The following is a 21096-nucleotide window of genomic DNA, read 5'->3' as shown; positions in this document are numbered from 1 at the left end:
TAACTACCCGCAGATTGATTGGGTCAATATGTGTTCTAGTCGAGAGAAAGAGATTGAGTTTCTTGATGCTCTCAATGACTGTGCTATGGAGCAGATGGTCTCAGAACCTACCAGGGGTGGGGCGATCCCGGATTTGGTCCTAAGCAATGCCCAAGACTTGGTGAGAGATGTAAAAGTGATTGCGCCACTTGGGAGCAGTGACCATAATGTTATTGATTTCACCGTTGGTGTAAATAGGGAGTTCCCCCAAAAGATCGCCACAACCACGTTTAACTTTAAAAGGGGTAAATTCTCTGAGATGAGGAGACATGTGATGAGGGAACTAAAAGGAAAGGTAAATATGGTCAAAACCCTTGGGGAAGCTTGGAGACTATTTAAAACTATAATCCTAGAAGTTTAGATAAAATACATACCACAAGTTAGGAAAGGCACAAACAGGCATAAGAAAAGGCCTGCATGGTTAACAAACAAAGTAATGGAAGCTGTAAAAGGTAAGAAGGACTCCTTTAAGCGGTGGAAAACCAGTCCAAGTGAGATTAATAAAAGGGAACACAGACTGTGGCAAATCAAATGCAAGACTTTGATCAGGCAGGCAAAAAGGGACTATGAGGAGCATATTGCAAAAAACATAAAGACCAACAATAAAAACTTCTTCAAATATATTAGAAGCAGGAATCCAGCCAGGGAGGCAGTGGGGCCCTTGGATGACCATGGGGTAAAAGGATTACTGAAGGAGGAGAGGGAAATGGCTGAGAAGCTGAATGCATTTTTTGCCTCCATCTTCACTGTGGAAGATGAGAACTTTTTGCCCGCCCCAGAACCACTAATTTTGGAAGGAGTGTTCAAAGACCTGAGTCAGATTGAGGTGACAAAAGAGGAGGCCCTACAACTGATAGACGAATTAAAAACTAATAAGTCACGGGTCCGGATGGCATACATCCGAGAGTTCTGAAAGAACTCAAAGTTGAACTTGTAGATCTTCTAACAAAAATCTGTAATCTTTCATTGAAATCTGCCTCCGTTCCTGAGGACTGGAAGGTAGCAAATGTCACCCCCATCTTTAAAAAGGGTTCCAGAAGAGATCCGGGAAATTACAGGCCAGTCAGTCTGACTTCAATACCGGGAAAGTTGGTAGAAACCATTATCAAGGACAGAATGAGTAGGCACATTGATGAACACGGGTTATTGAGGAAGACTCAGCATGGCAAGGGAAGATCTTGCTTCACTAACCTGTTACATTTCTTTGAGGGGGTGAACAAACATGTAGACAAAGGAGACCCGATAGATGTTGTTTACCTTGACTTCCAGAAAGCTTTTGATAAAGTTGCTCATCAAAGGCTCCTTAGAAAGCTTGAGAGTCATGGAGTAAAAGGACAGGTCCTCTTGTAGAACAAAAACTGGCTGAGTAATAGGAAAAAGAGAGTGAGTATAAATGGGCAGTCTTCGCAGTGGAGGATGGTAAGCAGTGGGGTGCCGCAGGGCTCGGTACTGGATCCCATGCTCTTTAATTTGTTCATAAATGATTTAGAGTTGGGAGTGAGCAGTGAAGTGGCCAAGTTTGCGGATGACACTAAATTGTTCAGGGTGGTGAGAACCAGAGAGGATTGTGAGGAACTCCAAAGGGATCTGTTGAGGCTGGGTGAGTGGGCGTCAACGTGGCAGATGCAGTTCAATGTGGCCAAGTGCAAAGTAATGCACATTGGGACCAAGAATCCCAGCTACAAATACAAGTTGATGGGGTGTGAACTGGCAGAGACTGACCAAGAGAGAGATCTTGGGGTCGTGGTAGATAACTCACTGAAAATGTCAAGACAGTGTGCGTCTGCAATAAAAAAGGCCAACGCCATGCTGGGAATTATTAGGAAGGGAATTGAAAACAAATCAGCCAGTATCATAATGCCCCTGTATAAATCGATGGTGCGGTGTCATTTTGAGGCTCTTTAACTTGGAGAAATGTCGACTGTGGGGTGACATGATAGAGATTTACAAGATAATGCATGGGATGGAGAAAGTAGAGAAAGAAGTACTTTTCTCCCTTTCTCACAATACAAGAACTCGTGGGCATTCGATGAAATTGCTGAGCAGACAGGTTAAAACGGATAAAAGGAAGTACTTCCTCACCCAAAGGGTGATTAACATGTGGAATTCACTGCCACAGGAGGTGGTGGCGGCCACAAGCATAGCCACCTTCAAGAGGGGGTTAGATAAAAATATGGAGCAGAGGTCCATCAGTGGCTATTAGCCACAGTGTGTATATTTGTGTGTGTATATATATATTTTTGTATATAATTTTTTTTGGCCACTGTGTGACAGTGTTGGACTGGATGGGCCATTGGCCTGATCTAACATGGCTTCTCTTATGTTCTGCTTATGTTCTTAAAGGAGGAGGAGGGGGCGATCACAAAGATCTCAGTGTCCCAATGGTCTTCTATCTCTACCGGCACCCCTTGAGCCTCTTCCATACAGGGCTCCCCTTTCATTACAGACCTGTCCATCTGTTCAAACTGGATCGGGTGGGGTAGGAGCTTTCGGGTTAGTCCAAGGACATCCACCAGTTTTGGGTGATTATTTCTCATTTGCACCCAGAGTCAGTTAGGGCTCGGGTGTGGATGAAGCATTTGAGTTTCTGGTTTAGCAATGTCAATGGGACAAAAAATGATCCAGTTATTCTCACCCGCAACAATGCCGTTAGATCCTCCACCTGCCTCTCGGCACCTCTCAGTGTAGGTTGCTCTCATTTCCCACCGGCTTGGCTCCCTACGACTCCTCACTCATGACATCCAGAATTATAGTATCCTCGTCTAGCACCATCGACCTGGTGGTGCTTGCCCGACTCGACTCCTTGGGTCTAGTTGTTGCTTTCTTGGGTCCTGTCGCCGCCGGCTTTGGGTTATTGGGGGGGGGGCTCGAGGTTTTTCTGGGCAGTTGGCAGCCAGGTGACCCGGGTCGCCACAGCGGTAGCACTTACAGACGGCTGTGGTTTTGGGGGTCCCTCCTGGGGTTGATCCCTTCTTCCCCTCTGTTTTGCCTCCCGACCGAGCCTCATTTTCCCCCTTCCCCCCTTGCTACATCTGGCGTTGGAGGGCCACTCGTTTCATGTTAGTCTCCACTTCTCCGGCTAGTTGCACCCATCCCACAAGTGTTGCAGGGCGGGCCTGCTGGAGGGCTCGATCCAAGAGATTGGTGTTCAACCCCCGTTGGTACGCTTCGATCTTCATTATCTCACTCCACCCACGGATCTTGGCGCATTGGGCCCTGAAGTCCTTCGTGTACTCTCACACCGACTTTGACCCTTGATGCATGTCCCTTAGCGCCATGATGGCCTGGGTCTCTTGAAATGGGTCTTCGTACTGGGTTAGTAGAGCTTGCAGGAACCCAGCTACACTGTCGAGTTCATGGCCCTGCATCTCGTACAGGCTCACGTACCAACTTCTAACAGCCCCTTTCAGTTTGGAGCCGAGATAGTCTACTCGACTGAAGTCATTTGGGAATGTTTTCCCCCAATAGTGCATGTAGCTATTGGCTTGGAAGGTGAAGTATTCCACCTCTTCGGGGTCGCCTTCAAAAGTAGCATCTAGCTCGCGGCCTCTCCCATAGTCTCGTGGACCCAGCGGCAGCAGGGCTGGTGCCGGGGCTACCGGTGGTGCTGGGGCCGCCAGAGGGGCCAGAGCCAGTGGAGCTGATGGGGAGGCCAGGGCCGGTGGGGCTCTCCAGAAGTCACGCAGCAACAGCCCATCAATCTGCCTCTGCACCTCTTGCGCCATGAAGATGGTGTTCGCCTGGATCTTGTCCCGCAGTTCTCGGGCCAGAGCCGTCATCTCCCCCCTCACCATCTTTAGGACGTCCGGCTCTTTTGGGAGGTTCCCATTCTCTTCCTCTGAGTTCAACCCACCATGGTGGTCGTCGTCTGGCCTTGGTTCCTCCCGATTGTCATCCTCTCGGATTGGGCCCCTGTCCTCCCTTTCTCCGGGGTTCCCGCTTTTTCCTCCTTTTACTGGTCTTGTCAGGAGGGTCTCGTAGCGCACCGGAGCCTTGTCCATCAGGGTGGTGGAGCTTTACGGCTCCCACTTCCAAGGGGTGATGAATAGCTGCTTTATGTATAGTAGGGATCCGCGTCCCACTACTCTCTGTTACTTTGTATCAGTTCCAAAATGTCAAGCATGCCATTTTCAACAGAACCAGTCCTTGAGTTGAAACAAAGTATGGTTTATTGATAATCCATGTGGTTCTATTGAGCGGGGTATTGGAACTGATACAAGGTAACAGTAGAATGCATACTTAAAGATGGCACATCAAAGGTTCTCTAAACATTGCTACACATTCTAAACAAGCCCGTATTCACATGTGAAAGTTCACACAGTAACTTCCTTATCTCCCCTGTGGTTATTCTTCCCGGGCCCAGGACTAGCCTGGGAAACTGTCCCTAGAGGTTTTATCTTCAAAGAGCAAATTCCTGCATTTGTTAGTGAAAGCGAAAGAGGCGCGAAAGCTCTTTCTCTACATTTCTACTTTGATGCGCCCAGGTTTAATTTAGAGTTAGTAACATCTCTATAATATATTGGTTTTATTCATACAGTAAAAGAGAGATTAAACAATGCTTGACAGGGACAACCTCTTACCACTTAGAACAGGAATCAACAATAAGAAAGAATGTTTGCCCTTGGAAGGGGCCCGTGAAATCCAGGTGTAGGCAGGACCAGAGGTTACAAGTTGACTCCCACTGTTGGACTGGGGCTCTTGGGGGGGGGGCTGGTTATGTTTCTTGGCATGGCTGGCATCGGGCGACCCAGGCTTCAATGGCCTTGTCCAGCCCTGACCACCACACATAACTGCGGGCCAGCACCTTCATGCTCACGATCCCAGGTGGGTCCCGTGTAATGCAGGACCCTCTGTTCAGCACCAGGGGCACCACCACCCTGCTTCCCCATAATAGACATCATTTATGTACAGAGAGTTCGTCCCGGCGGGACACGAAAACAGCAAACTCTGACCCCACCCGTAGGCAATCCCATCCACACCCAGTCCAAACTGCAGGAGAGGATTCTGTCTTTCCACGGGCAGTCAGCAATGTCCTTGACATGCACAGGTCGGTCCTGGAGTGTGCCGGTGCTGGGTCGGAGTCCGTCAAGGGTAGCAGCAGGTGACTCAGGGCATCAGCGTGGCCCATAGCCTTTCCCGGCCGGTGCTGCAAGTTGTAGTGGTACCCTGAGAGAAAGATGGACCACCACAAAACCCACAAAGACAGCATTTTTGGCATTTGGCAGTCGGGGGCAAACAGACCAAGGAGGGGTTTGTGGTCCATCAGGATGGTGAAGGGCCGGCCATGCAATTTTGGGCTGCATCAACAGAAGTATAGTGTCCAGATCACATGATGTGATGGTATCACTTTACTCTGCTCTGGTAAGACCTCACCTAGAGTATTGTGTTCAGTTTTGGGCACCACATTTTAAGAATGATTTAGACAAGCTGGAATGGGTCCAGAAGAGGTGGTGAGGGGTCTGGAGACCAAGTCCTATGAGGAAAGGTTGAAGGAGCTGGGGATGTTTAGCCTGGAGAGAAGATGGCTGAGAGATGATATGATCACTGTCTTCAAGTACTTGAAGGGTTGTCATATAGAGGATGGTGCAGAATTGTTTTCTGTGGCCCCAGAAGGTAATGGGTTAAAATTAAATCAAAAGAGTTTCTGGCTCAACATTAGGAAAAATGTCTTGACAGAGTGTTTTCTCAGTGGAACAAGCTTCTTTGAGAGGTGGTGGGCTCTCCTTTCTTGGAGGTTTTTAAACAGAGGCTAGATGGCCATCTGACAGCTATGTAGTTCCTGTGAATTTAGGGGGAGGTGTTTGTGAGTTTCCTGCATTGCGCAGGGGGTTGGACTAGATGACCCTGGAGGTCCCTTCCAACTCTATGATTCTATACAAATAGTCATGGAATTTTTTGACCCCTGCCACAATTGCCAACCCTTCTTTGTCGATCTGCGTGTAATTGCACTTGGGGTTTTGTAGGGTCCGTGAGTAATAGGCTACTGGAACCTCATGGCCGTCCAGTAGCACATGGGCTAAGACAGCACCCACTCTGTGTGGGAGGCGTCGCATGCCAGTATGACAGATAGCCACTCGTTGAAGTGCACCAGCAAGCTGTTTGAAGTCAGTAAGGTTTTAACCGCCTGGAAGGTGGCTGCTTGTTGGCACCCCCAAACCCACGGGGCCCTGTTGTCCAAAAGCCTGTGTAAGGACTCAGCTACCGCTGCCTTTTGGGGGAGGAAGGCATGGTAGAAATTAAAGAGGCCCAAGAATGCTTGTAGTTCTGCCTTATTGGTGGGGGCAGAGGCCTCACAAATCTTGTCCCTAGCTGAGTGGATTCCCTCTGCATTCACCATGCAATCTAGGAAATCAATGGTGGAGACCCCCAGCACATACTTCTCTCTCTTAACCTTTAACCCCACCCCATTGAAGCGCTGAAGCACTGCCCTGAGTCAAAGGGCGAACTCCTCCTTGGGGGCGGTGCTGATCAACACATCATCAAAGAACAGTTAGACACCGGGGATACCTTTGAGAAGAGAGTCCATTAAGTTCTGTAATATTCCCAAGGCCACATTGACCCCAAACTGCAGTTGCTTGACCCGGAAGGTCCCCCTGTGTGTGACTATGGTTTGGGCCTCTGTTGTGGCGGCGTCCATGGGGAGTTACTGGTAGGCCTGAGCCAGATCCAACTTGCCAAAAATGTTAGCCCCTGCAAGTAACGCCGTGACTGACCACGGGGACCGAATACGCGCGGTCCTGCAGCACCTTATTAATTGTGCATTTGTAGTCTGCATAAATGCGGATGCTGCCATTAGGTTTAACCGGGGTCACTATGGGGGTTTCCCATTTGGCATTGGCTACAGGTTCCAGGACCCCCTGCACCACAAGGTGGTCTGATTCTTCCTCTATTTTGGGTCTAAGGGCTAGGGGCACTCGCCTGGTCTTCAGCCTTATGGGCTGCACGTTTGGGTTGAGGTTTAGGGTTACCAGATTACCCAGTGTAAGTACCCAGTGTGCCATCAAAGACTACTGGGAACTCCTCACACATGCCCTGGAAGTCCCTCCGGAAGAACGCTTGGTGGATCCCCGTGACCCGGATCACCAGTGGATCAAACCATGATCATCCCAGTAGACTGCATAGGTCCCCTTCTACTACTATAAGGGGTAGCCGGCCTTTGAACTGACTGTATTTGATAGGTACTGCCCCCACCCTTAGGATAGCGACCCTTCACCTGACTATGAATGGGGATGGTTGTAAGTGGTACTATAGGCCACAGCTGCTGGAAGGTTCGGGCCAAGAAGACCATGTGGCTCGCCCCCGAGTCTACTTCCATGGTGCAGGGCTTACCTCGAATTATCACAGTCACCTTAAATTTATCAGGGGAAGGCATGGGAATCTGACATACCTGATCCCCTGAAGTAGTGAGTGCCTCCATGTCCTCCACAAATACAACCTAGTGGCAGTGGCCATTTTTTGGTTGCGCTGAACTTTCCTGACCTTGGTGCATTGACTTCAAGCGGCAGACTCACACCAAATGGCCCGCCTTTCTGCACAAGTGGCAGACCACGTCCCGGTACTTGAATGAGCAGCATTTGTGGTTCTCTCCACAGCTGGCGCAGCCTCAGGTCATCACAGGTTCAGTCACACGAGGTAAAGGACATTTCTGAGCACCATGGTGTACCTTCAAAGTTTCAGTCCCTTCGGGTTCTTCCAGGTCGAATCTGCTATCAACCTGGTGCACCCTGGATGTGCGCCGCTCTTTATGTGATTTTTCATAGGTGGCCGCCTCACTCAGGGCATCCACCAGTGTGAGGGTCTTGTGCACTGTTAGCTTCATATGTAGCTTCTTGTCTCGGAGGCCAGCCATGAAACGGTCGAGTAGGGCCTCCTTGAGACTAATGAAGGCACACTCTCGAGCGAGTTTGTGCAGCTCTGTCAGGAATGCAGAGACGGTCTCACCGGTCTTCTGGACCTGTTTGTGGAATTCCAGGTGCCTGGACGTCCTGGTTGGCCAGGGTGACAAGTACTCTGTAAGCTTCTTCATGATGACCTGGTAGGTGGCAGCATTGTTGGTCAGCAACATGGGCAAGATGTCCACTAGCTGCAGTGTGTCCTCTCCACAGATACTGAGCAAAAGCTATTTCTTCTTTTGCTCATTTGTGATGTCATGGTAGAGGAGGTAGAAGTTTAGCTTCTTTTCCCATCTCTCACACCACTCCGGGTGAGCAGGATTGAACTCCAGAAGGTGCCCATGAGGCCCTGGCACTGCGGCCTGGTCAGAGCCAGGCCTTGGAGGAGCCATTGCAGGTGCAGATGTGCTGGATTCTGCAGGAGTGCTCATCCTTGGTTCCTGCGTGGTGACCTTTTTCAGCAATGGCAGTGCAGTGCATGGAGCAGGAAGTGGCTGCTGAGATGTGCAGTGCGGTGCAGTGCAGTGCTGCCTACCAGGATCCCAGCTTCGTCGCCACTATAATATAGTTGATTCAAAGCATCGAGGAGATGAGGTAACTGTGATAACAGCTCTTTATTAGAAGCAGCATGGTAGATGGCTGCACTAACAAGACTGGCTAACCAGTCGACGAGGCCATAACTATATACAACTCCGGTTTCCCACATTAGCAGGTCATTGGGCCATTCAAACTGGCCAGGGCCCTATGATTGGTACAGGGCAGCAGGTATCAGGATTCTGCTACCCATTGTTCCTAGTTTCCCAAGCTCCATTCTTCTGGCTCCCATGAGCTAAATAGGAATACCCAGATCCTTGATACAATTCAACATACATAACATTATCCATTTTAGGAATGCCATAGGAAATTAAAAGACGGAGACTAAAAGACCAGGATCAGTCAGTAGCCCCAATCTGGTGACACACCATAGAACAAACAATGGTTGTGTTAACTGTGGTTTTCACTTCAGCATAAGTATTACAGGAAAGGACTTAAGCATCAGAGCACCTTAGAAAGAATCAGCAGCGGTTTGTATGTATGTGGGGATATTAAAATATTTATACCCTACTCAAGGCTTATAAATTCAGTTTGAAAAACATGTACAACAAAACCCCACATTACCTCCTCCCCTCTTAAGCCAGCATGGTGTCAGACTAGGATCTAGGAGTGACATCCTGTTATAGAAAGTTGGAGCTATGATGGGGAGACCATGAGCTGTAGTTGAAACCTGGTTGGCTACCCTAAGAGAGGAAACAACTAGCAAGTGGCAGACTTAGGCATACAACTGGTGCATGGGGACATATGGAAAGAGATGCCCCTTTAGCTGGATGTTGTGTGATTTTTTTTTTTTTTTTTAGGTCCATGGACAGAAGTCCTTTGGCCTTGGAAGCACTCTGTTGAATTCAGGTTAGAGTCTGGAATCTGATAGTCATAGCTTTCAAGAGACCTTCCTTCAGATATCTCATAGAACAACATGTTTTGCATATTTCTTTATTGCTCTGTTTTTTAATGGGTGCAGGCTATTCAAACAGAGGATTGTGCTATAAAAGTACATAACAATTTTCATTATGAACTTGCAATGTTGAATTACAAAATAGGTCTCTTGATGCCAATGGCATTTCCATTTGTGTAAAAGCCAGTTACATAATCAGATTAGTAGCCTGAGATCCTTGAATTGGTTTATAGAATTACTATGCAGAGGCGTATTTGGGAAGAGAGTAAAGAAAAGGACAGTGGGAACATCAGTACAGTTTGCCTATCCTGAAAGACCCTCATGACTATCTCTACTGTGGTGATGTAGACTCAACTGAAATAGACAAAGGATACCCACTCCAATATGGAGAACTAAGTCTCTCAGGATTTGAGCAGGAGGAGCTGCATCTTAGTATGACACTTTCTGGACAACCCCACAGAGAAGCTGTAAGCCTCAGATGGATCTATTGTAATTATTTTTCCTCATTCCATAGTTTTGCCCAGAAGAATTGGGAAAGATTACCACCCCAAGTTCATCAAACTCTGAATGAGGTTACCAACTCTGAGTTGAGAAATTCCTGGAGATGTGGGGGAAGAACCTGGAGAAGATGGAGTTTGGGGAAGAGAGGAACCTAAACAGGGTATAATGCCATAGAATACACCTTCTAAATCAGCCATTTTGTCCAGTGGAACTGATCTCGGTCATCGGTCATATTGTAATAGGGGTATCAAGTTTGGAATGGCTCCCTGGGGTTATGCCACTCTGTGCCATGGGTAGGATTTACTTAGGATGTCACTGGAGGCCTCAGAATGGGATGGGTGGAGGTTTACTTCATCTCATTCCACCTCTGTCCTGTTGAACCACTGTCACTACCTGGTAGTGGCTCCAACTATTCTCTTCCCCAGCCTCCATGTCTGATTCCCTTTTTATCCTTCCCCAGCCCTGCCCCTCCCTTGTTTTCCAGAGGAATTGGCTGCCTATTTGTTCCTCCAGGATAGGAACTTTTCCTTCACTGTCCTCCCCTCTGCCTGGCCTTTGGAACCCTCCTCTTCTGACCTCCCCCAGGTCAAGGCTGGATCCTGTGGGAGAAGGACTGTCTACCTTCGTTACCTGAACACCAAGCCCCACCCCCATCTGACAGTGCTCCAGCGCTCCATCTCTGGGCTCTGCTCGTTCTGGGGCTCTAGGTGCCATGGCAGTCACAGAGCATGGTCATACAGTGAGGCTTCCTGCAAGGCTTCCTACAGGGTGCCAGGTATCATCAGGGCTTGCAGGTCAGGTCTGAGTAGCATAGACATTGGTGTCCTGCCAGTTGAGAGGTCTCAGATGTGCTCCCGGGTGCTATTCCTTGCTTGAGGGTGGGAAGAGGAGTTCCCAGATATCATCTTTATTGCCTCTCAGGTGGGGTGAGGTTGAGCCCAGACAGTCAAGAGAAATCCAGGTACCACCTGGAAGTTGGCAACCTTACTCTGAACTTAGGTTGACTGGTTAAAGAGGGAGTAGTATTTAATTCCCCCTAAGTCACTGAGCATGCCTTCCCAAAGTTGTTCTGTGAGAGACTTCTCATCAGAATAGCATAGTCTTAAACCATGCTTTTTTGTTTTGTTTTAAAATGTGAGTACTAACCTATTTCCTATTGCCTATTTCCATCAATTCCCCCCTAAGGACTTGGAAGACACCCCCCCCCCCAAAAAAAAAGGTGCTGTTACAAGCACTGGTCTTAAGGTGCTGAATATTGTAATGCCATGGTCCTTGGCCAGAAGCAAAATTTGTTGTTGAGATGTTTGCTTATTTAGATACATACACCTCACTTTTCTCCCTAATAAGAACCTAAAGCTACACATGGCACTCCCATCTTATCCTCACAACAACAGCTCTGTGGGCCAAGTACTCTGTGGGTTTTTAAAGAGTTGGATCTGGATTCCTTGAATGGTTCCCTGAATGGTTCAGAATAGCCATCACGAGGGTAGAAAGGGTTCCTGCCTTCCTGCCCAAGCCATTGGAGTATTCTGGGTATGCGGAGCAGCAAAAATGGGGAAACAACTTTCCCCCTCTGTTTCTGCACAAGAAAACAGCTGAGGGGGAAGGAGGGCAGAAGCGCTTTCTTCCCCCATGGTGGTGTTCCAAGCCTGTTTGAGCTCCTTTTTTAAAAGTTGTTTGTTGAAACAGAAAAATAATAATGCAGCACATGTGTGCAAATTAGCCCCCCAAAAGGAAAAGTTTACTAAGATATTAGGGAGAGTTACATGGAGGAATAAAACCAACAGTCTATCTGGCTACATCTTGCTAGTTCCTGTTAGCACCAAGATGGATTATCTCAGTATTGAACTCAGAACAAAGGAAGCAGGGAGAAGTCCCCCAAATGCCCCAGAATTAGGATGGTCACACATCCTAATTTCAAAATGACAGGCTAAAGGTAAGTTTATTATGCAAGGTTCTTCCCCTTCTAGCATGAGAATCTATCCTGGATGCCCTATTGGCTCTAACTATCAATTAGCATAGATAAAAAGGTTAACATGACATCAGGTAGAGAACCTGCTGACACTCCAACAGCATTCCTTGCAGCTGCTGTGTGGCTTCAGAGAACTCTTCACAAACCCAAAAGTGTAGTTTGGTCCTGAGAGGTATGTCAGGCAGATAAAAAGTTACTGTTCTCAGGTCACCCAGTGAGTATCTATGGCAGAGTGGGGAAATGAGCCCAGTTTTACTTGTTGCTAGTTCATCCTCTAAAACTGCTACACAAAGCTGGCTGTCAGGATTTGTGGAGAATGATTTAGGTGGGCAGCCATGTTGGTCTGAAGCAACAGAACAAAATTCAAGTTCAGTGGCACCTTTAAGACAATCAAAGTTTTATTCAAGATATAAGCTTTTATGTACATGCATATTTCTTCAGATACATAGTCCATACATATAGGTATAGGGTGAGCAGCAAATTAGCATACAACATAATGAAGATGTTTAACAAATACAAGGACCAAACAGGAATAACAAGCTTAGTTTATATGGTCACTATTTGTTTGAATTTAATTCCAGTGGGAAAACATAATGAAGCAAATAAATGTATCAAAATTGGGACAGATAATATGTGTGTGATGCTCCCCTTTAGAGTAAACAATTGTTAAGAAGTAAAGTTAATAATGTTTAAGGTAATAAGTGATTTAAAATTTAAAATCTGTCTTGATATCAGACTTTCAGAGATGCTTCAAGCAAATTATGGAAAATATGGAGATATATTAAGTATGAAGCGATGCAAGAATGAAACAATGTAAATTTTGATTGATATTCTTTTTTCTGCTTCCCTGTCCCTACTTCCCTACCCTGCAAAAACAATAAAATATTGTTATTTTAAAAAATTGGAGACTTATGTGTAAATGTACCCTTAATTGTGGAATGCTGAGCATAATTAACGGAGATCCTGTTGTTGTGCTCCATTCCTTTCCTCTCAAGCTCCATCCCTTTCCTCTCAAGCAAACAGCATCCTTTTCTTTAATTGGTTGTGATTGGTTGTGCAGTGCTATGTCTCCTCTTTCACCAGACCAGAGAAATACATTCCAACCTATCATTCCAAATTAGATTACATTCTGCTATACGTTGCTTTACATTACAATCACCAGGCCTTGAATTCAGCAGGAACTCACAGGAGCACAGCTCCTGAACCTTTCTGACGCCCCCCTCTCCTCCTCCTCCCCACCTACCTTGTCCATTGAATAGTAGGTGCAGCTGCATAACAATCCCTGGATTAGGACAGCGGGCAGCCATCCAGCCATCAGGAGCTTTGCTACACCCCCAGCAGCCCTCATTGACCCCTGGAAAAGCCCACACCACCCTTTCTCTACTTCTGATGTAATTCTGGGCGGTGGGTGGCTTGCTGGCCTTTTGACTGTGAAGGTTGGGGGGGGGGCAGCCAAGGAGAGCCCCAGCTAAGCAAGGTCTGCTTGGGCTGGCTGGATCTCTAACCAGCCCAAGCAGGCCTTGCTCGCCCAGGGCTCTCCTTTCTTGAATTTGGTTGCTTTTCGCTGGGGGGGGGGCAGCATTGTTAATGAGTTATGCTAATGAGCTCCACCACCTATTTTTCTACAAAACGAACCCTAATAATCACTATTCAAATCTACTGTTCCAAATAAAAATTACAATAAAAATACAATAAAATAAAGAGGATGTATTCTCTTGGTGAGAATACAGATGTAAAGACAGCATGAATTTAGCATAAGAAATTAAAAACCAGTATCCCTGTTAGAAGAATAAGAATAAGAATTGCAGATTTATACCCCACCCTTCTCCCTGAATCAAAGTCTCAGAGCAGCTTACAATCTTCTACTGTCAGAACTTGTAACTTTCCTGTATGCTGAACCTAGTAATGTTAGCCTGACTGACTCCATGTTGGAAATGTTTTACTAACCACGTACTATTGCCTTTATGCCTACTAACCAAATGCCTTTGCATTTCAAACAAACCCAAATCACTGAAGGGTGACTGATAGGCTCTGGGAAGCATCTGCAGGTGTCCCTTTGAAGCTGGATTGCCAGAGCAAAGCAGCAGGGTTCCTTCCTCCGCCTTGCAGATAAGAGGCCTGGGAACAGACAACTGTCTCACGAAGTGTGAGAATAAGGTCTATTGTTTCTGTTACCCCTGTATAAAGAATGCGCCGATAGCCACCCCGGTTATCAGAGTCAATTTCCTTCTTCACTGAATGTAGTTCTCAATAAATGCTTCAACTTTTGAAACAAAGTAACGCGTCTTGTCTGAAGTTCTCCAGTTCTGACACCTATGTCTTCTCCCCCCACAACAGACACTCTGTGAGGTGGGTGGGGCTGAGAGGGCTCTCACAGCCTTTCAAGGAGAAGTCCTGCAATAGCTATGGCTAACCCAAGGCCATTCCAGCAGGTGCAAGTGGAAGAGTGGGGAATCAAACCCGGTTCTCTCAGATAAGAGTCCGCACACTTAACCACTACAACAAACTGCTAAGTCGCGGGGTGGGGTTGTTCTGAATGTTATAATAACTTGTAACTTCTGAGTGTTATAACAACTTGTAATTCAGCAATTTCCCTTTCCAGTCTCTTCCTGAAGTTCCTTTGCAAGAAAACAGCTACTTTGAGGTTATCCACTGAATGTCCTGGAAGACTGAACTATTCTCCTATAGGTTTCCGAATCTTGTGATTGAGAAATGCCAGAATTATATCCATTTATCCTTTGGCAGAGAGAGTTTGACCTGTTAACCCTGTGTAGAGAACTGAAGGGCATTGTTGGCATTTAATGACATATACAATATTAGAAGATGAGCAACTGAATGAGTCTGAGATGGTGTAGTTGATGTTGTTAGTTCCAGTGATCATGTTGTTTGGGTGTGTATGACAGCAAAGCTGGTATCTGGGTTCACTACATAGGGGAAATGGATCTTGGGTAGTAGTTTTGGGAAGGGCCTCTACATGCCTGGCAGAGGCCCTGTTGGGACAGGTGGGCTCTTGGTTTGGCTTAATATCAAGCAGCTTCAAATGTTCAGAGGACAACACATAGGTGTGAAGCATGTTGCCTCTAATGTGTTAATCACAGTGTCAGTACAGTCTGGAGTATTAGTAAAAAGATAAAGATAGTCCCCTGTGCAAGCACCAGTCGTTTTCAAATCTGGGGTGACGTTGCTTTCACAATGTTTTCACGGCAGACTTTTTATGGAGTGGTTTGCCATTGCCTTGCCCAGTCATCTACACTTTCCCCCCAGCAAGCAGGGTACTCATTTAACCAACCTTGGAAGGATGGAAAGCTGAGCCAACCTGGAGCCGGCTACCTGAACCAGCTTCTACTGGAATCAAAATCAGGTCGTGAGCAGAGAGCTCTGGCTGCAGTACTGCAGCTTTACTGCTCTGCACCACGAGGCTTAGGAGTATTAGTAGTGATTGTTATAGCAAGGTTATTTAAGCCTGTACTGTACTCCATTTGGAAATAAATTATGTGCTATTTTCCCATGTAAACAAGTGTATACATAGGAAACCCTCAAACTACTTTGTTTTACATGATCCTGGTGAAAATTATATTGTAGTAGAAAAGAATTGCCCTAACCTGGAGGACCCAGGCTAGCCTGATCTTGTCAGATCTAGGGAACTGAGCAGGGTCAGTCCTAGTTAGTATTTGGATGGAAGCAAGGGTCATTTGTAGAAAAATAGGTGGCAGAGCTCATTAATATAACTCATTATTATATGCTTCCCCCCCCTCCACATCAAAAGCAACCCGATGCAAGAAAGGAGAGCCCCGGGATCCAGCCAGCCAAGCAGGCCTTGCTGGTCTTTTGACTGGGGGGTGGAAAGTTGTCTGTGGGAAGGCAGCAGACTGCAGTTATGCATTGGTGATGGAAAAATGACACACTACACATTCTCAGAGGTACTTTTCTTCCCATATTCTGAGACTCGGTGTTGCAAGTAGACACCTGAGCTAATACCTGTTGAAATCCTGGAGAGGATTAAAGGGGAGGAGGATAGGATTGCTAACTCTGCTTATATATGCTGCCCATGTGGTGCTTTTTGGGATTGCCAGCTCCAGGTTGGGAGGTGGGGAGATTGGGAGTGAAGCCTGAGGAGAGTGTGGTTTGGGGAGTGGAGGGACTTCATCAAGGTACAATACCATAGAGTTTGCCTTCCAAAGCAACCATTTTCTCCAGGAGAACTATCTCTGTTGCCTGGAGATCAGTTTTAATCTCTGGAGATCTCCAGCTATCACCTGGAGGTTGAAAACCAAAGAGTTCCACAGAATATGATGAAAACTACAACAACTGACTGTAGCAAAATAATGAACATTATCAATGTCTTAAGTCCAAATTTCAAAATATATTCACAAATTCATTCATAAATATTCATAAACTGTCCATATGACACATTAAAGGCCATAAAGTGCTGACATCATCTTACCCACTTGGAGGAGTGGATTTAAAGTGCTTGTGCTAGTCCTTTTTCAATCACAATAAATTGCTTCAATAAAATTCTATTCGTAATTTGTTGATTTCAATTAATTGTAGTCTTATTCAACTTCAATAATAGCTTAAACATGGATTGAATTGTAATTAACATATTACCTTATTGTGGAAGACGGATTAACTGGTCTACAAAATGGAGGGCAAAACATCATTTGGCAACATTTTACAAATTAAGCCTTCAATAATAGACTAAAGTGGCTTCCAAGTTCTCTGTATTGCGAACGCCTTTTTATTACATTTCCATTCAAGAAGAATTCCAGCAAAGATGTTTTCCCGTGTTGTGGAATTAATAAATTTGGAATTAAGATTCATGGATCCAGAGTGACCAGCCTCTAATGGGTACATTGATTAATAATGCTGTTTCCATATGAAGATTCAAAGACTTTTAAAAAATACTACGGTATGTAAATTAGATCTACCAACTCTAAAAGAGAAAACTAGAATCTCTAAAATTTCCACAATAACACAGGGCAAATCTGCAGATGAGACTGCATCTCTACTATCAAGCAACACCATCAGATTTACCAACGCCAATGGAAGTTTCTGCTGTAGTAACACACCAAATATCATCAAGCATCAGCCATCTACTTGATAATGCAGCTGAGATTGTTGAGTGGTCAGAAGAGGACGTGGAAAAAAACTCTTCTTATCCTTTGAGAACCTACCAGTACAAGAGCAAGACTCTCTGATAAATAGGCTGAATTACTTAGTATCTTCCTTAAAGAAAATAAAGCATTCTTCCTCTATTAAACCCCAAGTAATAAGCCTACATCCTGATTTGCAAGATCTGCAGGATGTTCAGTTGGAACACTTGGAAAATACATCTGAGAACCAGACACCATTGGAGCCAAGGGTTCTCATAAAAAGGGAGAACTTTGTATCACATCTTGTGGTTCCCTCAAATAACCCAATGTTTTGTAAGATTTTGTAAGGACATTCAGCCAGAATTAGTTAACAATCTGGAATCTTGGAGTTTTTGGTTACTATAATGCCGTCTACTGTATTAGGTTTAGATTATATGTTTTTAGTGAAGTATTCCCCCGTCCCTGTTTTTTTGAGTTTCTATTCCTTTTTTATTTATTATCATTAGTAGTAGTATTATCATTATTTTATCAATTTTTCTAAGGTTGAAAGCTGTAGTCAGTTGAAAAGCTGTAGCAAGGTGGAGATTAGAACTGTTTTATATTTTATCTTAAGATATTGTAATATTTAGTTGCATAGAATTGTTTGAATTCGATTACAAGTAGGTATTTTTTAAAATTTAATTATTTATCTTATTTTTATCTTTTTTGTTTTAAAGTGGGAAAGGGGGTAGAATTGGAATTTTATTTAGACCATCACAAAGGACTGTGGAGTGGGAGGGGCGGGTAAGGGAGGGAACAAAGTTTGGTGTTTATTTTTGTATTGCTGTTGGTGTTAGTAACTAAGAGAACAGTCCTTTGCAGTTAGTAAATGCTATGTTTCAACCTTTAAAATAACATTTAATGTTCATGGAATCAAAAACAAAATTTAAAAAACATGGGTTTATTCGCATCTATACAAATTGAAACCAGATGTATTGTTTCTACATGAAACACATCTCAAGAATTCTGCAAAAAAATCTTATGCAGTATCCATTTTTAAAACAACATGGTTTCAGCAACAATTTCTGGCTCCTGGTAATTCCAAATCATGGGGAGTAGTCATTTTGCTTTCCAGAAATGTCAGATTTACTATCCAGGACACTTTGTGTGATCCTAAAGGCAGATTATATTTATTAAGGGTTTATTGGAGAATACCCAAATTACATTAGGTACAATATATGCCCCGAATATGTCTCAATTATCTTTTATCAAGGATGTACTTATCCAACTCAATGACTTTAAGGAAGGTGTGGTGTTAATAGGTGGTGACTTGAATTTTGTAGCTGACCTCAATTGGGACAAAAAATCCGCAGGTAAAACAATAAACATCCCCCTCCCCCCAAACCTACTAAATTGCAACAAATCTTCTTGGAGTCTGAATTGATGGATATTTGGAGGCAGTTCCACCCAACGGAGAGAGACTTCACATATTTTTCTCCATGCCATTTAGCTCACACACATATTGACTATATTTTAGCCTCTACTGAATTACTGGAATGTATACAGAATTCTGATATAGCCTTGGTCAGACCATGTATGGGTAGAGTGCACATTTGCAAGAGAAGAAAAAGCATCACCGCAGTATCAGTGGAGATTAGACAATACTTTATTCTATGATGAGAATTTTAAAACAGAGATAGAATCTCACATTCAAAACTACATACAAGACAATAACTCTGTTGAAGTGGACCCTAAAATAATATGGGATGCCATAAAACCTACACTGCATGGCATACTCATTTCTAAAGCTGCTTTCATTAAAAAAAACCCAAAAAGCTTCATACAGATTTGATTTAACACAGACTATTCAATCTTTGGAAATGGAACATAAACACACACGTGCCAAAAAAACATACAAACTGCTCCTAGCAAAAAGGCGACAATTGGAGCTATTAGACACTAACGGGTTATTGAGGAAGACTCAGCATGGGTTCTGCAAGGGAAGATCTTGCCTCACTAACCAGTTACATTTCTTTGAGGGGGTGAACAAACATGTGGACGAGGAGACCCGATAGATGTTGTTTACCTTGACTTCCAGAAAGCTTTTGATAAAGTTCCTCATCAAAGGCTCCTTAGAAAGCTTGAGAGTCATGGAATAAAAGGACAGGTCCTCTTGTGGGTCAAAAACTGGCTGAGTAATAGAAAGCAGAGAGTGAATATAAATGGGCAGTCTTCGCAGTGGAGGACGGTAAGCGGTGGGGTGCCGCAGGGCTCGGTACTGGGTCCCATGCTCTTTAACTTGTTCATAAATGATTTAGAGTTGGGAGTGAGCAGTGAAGTGGCTAAGTTTGCGGATGACACTAAATTGTTCAGGGTGGTGAGAACCAGAGAGGATTGCGAGGAACTCCAAAGGGATTTGTTGAGGCTGGGTGAGTGGGCGTCAACGTGGCAGATGCAGTTCAAAGTGGCCAAGTGCAAAGTAATGCACATTGGGGCCAAGAATCCCAGCTACAAATACAAGTTGATGGGGTGTGAACTGGCAGAGACTGACCAAGAGAGAGATCTTGGGGTCATGGTAGATAACTCACTGAAAATGTCAAGACAGTGTGCGTTTGCAATAAAAAAGGCCAACGCCATGCTGGGAATTATTAGGAAGGGAATTGAAAACAAATCAGCCAGTATCATAATGCCCCTGTATAAATCGATGGTGCGGTCTCATTTGGAGTACTGTGTGCAGTTCTGGTCGCCGCACCTGAAAAAGGATATTATAGCATTGGAGAAAGTCCAGAAAAGGGGAACTAGAATGATTAAAGGGCTGAAACACTTTCCCTATGAAGAAAGGTTGAAACGCTTGGTACTCTTTAGCTTGGAGAAACGTCAACTGTGGGGTGACATGATAGAGGTTTACAAGATAATGCATGGGATGGAGAAAGTAGAGAAAGAAGTACTTTTCTCCCTTTCTCACAATACAAGAACTCGTGGGCATTCGATGAAATTGCTGAGCAGAAAGGTTAAAACGGATAAAAGGAAGTACTTCTTCACCCAAAGGGTGATTAACATGTGGAATTCACTGCCACAGGAGGTGGTGGCGGCCACAAGTATAGCCACCTTCAAGAGGGGTTTAGATAAAAATATGGAGCACAGGTCCATCAGTGGCTATTAGCCACAGTGTGTGTGTATATTTAAAATTTTTTGCCACTGTGTGACACAGAGTGTTGGACTGGATGGGCCATTGGCCTGATCCAACGTGGCTTTTCTTATGTTCTTAATTAATAAAAATGCCTTATTTTTAAAGAGTTAAATTTGGGACAACTCCTCTAAAGTATTGAAAATATTGGCAGGACGAGTTAAACAAAAACATCTTACTTAGAACTGTGAATTTGATTAAGGATAAGCAGGGTAAGCTACAGTCCAAAAATGCAGAAATATTAAAAATCTTTATGCAGTATTATAAGACGCTCTATATTTCCTCAGAAATTCCTCAGTCCAAACTGAATGTATTTTTTCAACAAAATCCAATCCTGAAAATAAAACCAGAACATAAAGCTTTTATGGATAGGGCTTTTTCTAGACATGAAATATTAGTCACTATAAAACTGTTAAATAATAATTAATCTCCAGGCCCAGTCAACTTCACGGCTGAATTTTGCAAATTATTTGCTTCTCAGTTAGTGGAACTGCTACTAAAGGCATGTAATCAAATACTTGGGACAGGTATATTACCCCCTTCACGGTCACAAGCAACAATCATGGTAATTCCAAAGTCATAAAAAGATATTACCCTTCCATAATTGTACCACCCCATCTCATAGTTAAATGTTGATTTTAAGATTTTTTTCTATGATGCTAGCTAAACGAATCAATACTTTTATTACAGATTATATAAAACCTGACCAGGTAGGATTTATGCTTCTTGACAATACAACCAACATGTTTAATTTATTACAGTTAGCTAAATCATTTAAAGAATCATTAGTTTTGCTTTTGATAGATATTGAAAAGGCTTTTGATTCTGTAAATATATCATCTATGAAGCTTTTATTACAGCAGGTGGGTTTTGGAACTAATTTTCTTTCTGCAATTAACACTATTTATTATAAGCCTCAAGCTCAATTTAAAATCAATGGTCAT

The sequence above is a fragment of the Heteronotia binoei genome, chromosome 1 (genome assembly GCF_032191835.1).
Source record: "Heteronotia binoei isolate CCM8104 ecotype False Entrance Well chromosome 1, APGP_CSIRO_Hbin_v1, whole genome shotgun sequence".
Classification (NCBI taxonomy): domain Eukaryota; kingdom Metazoa; phylum Chordata; class Lepidosauria; order Squamata; family Gekkonidae; genus Heteronotia; species Heteronotia binoei.
Note: the sequence above shows the minus strand (reverse complement) of the source record.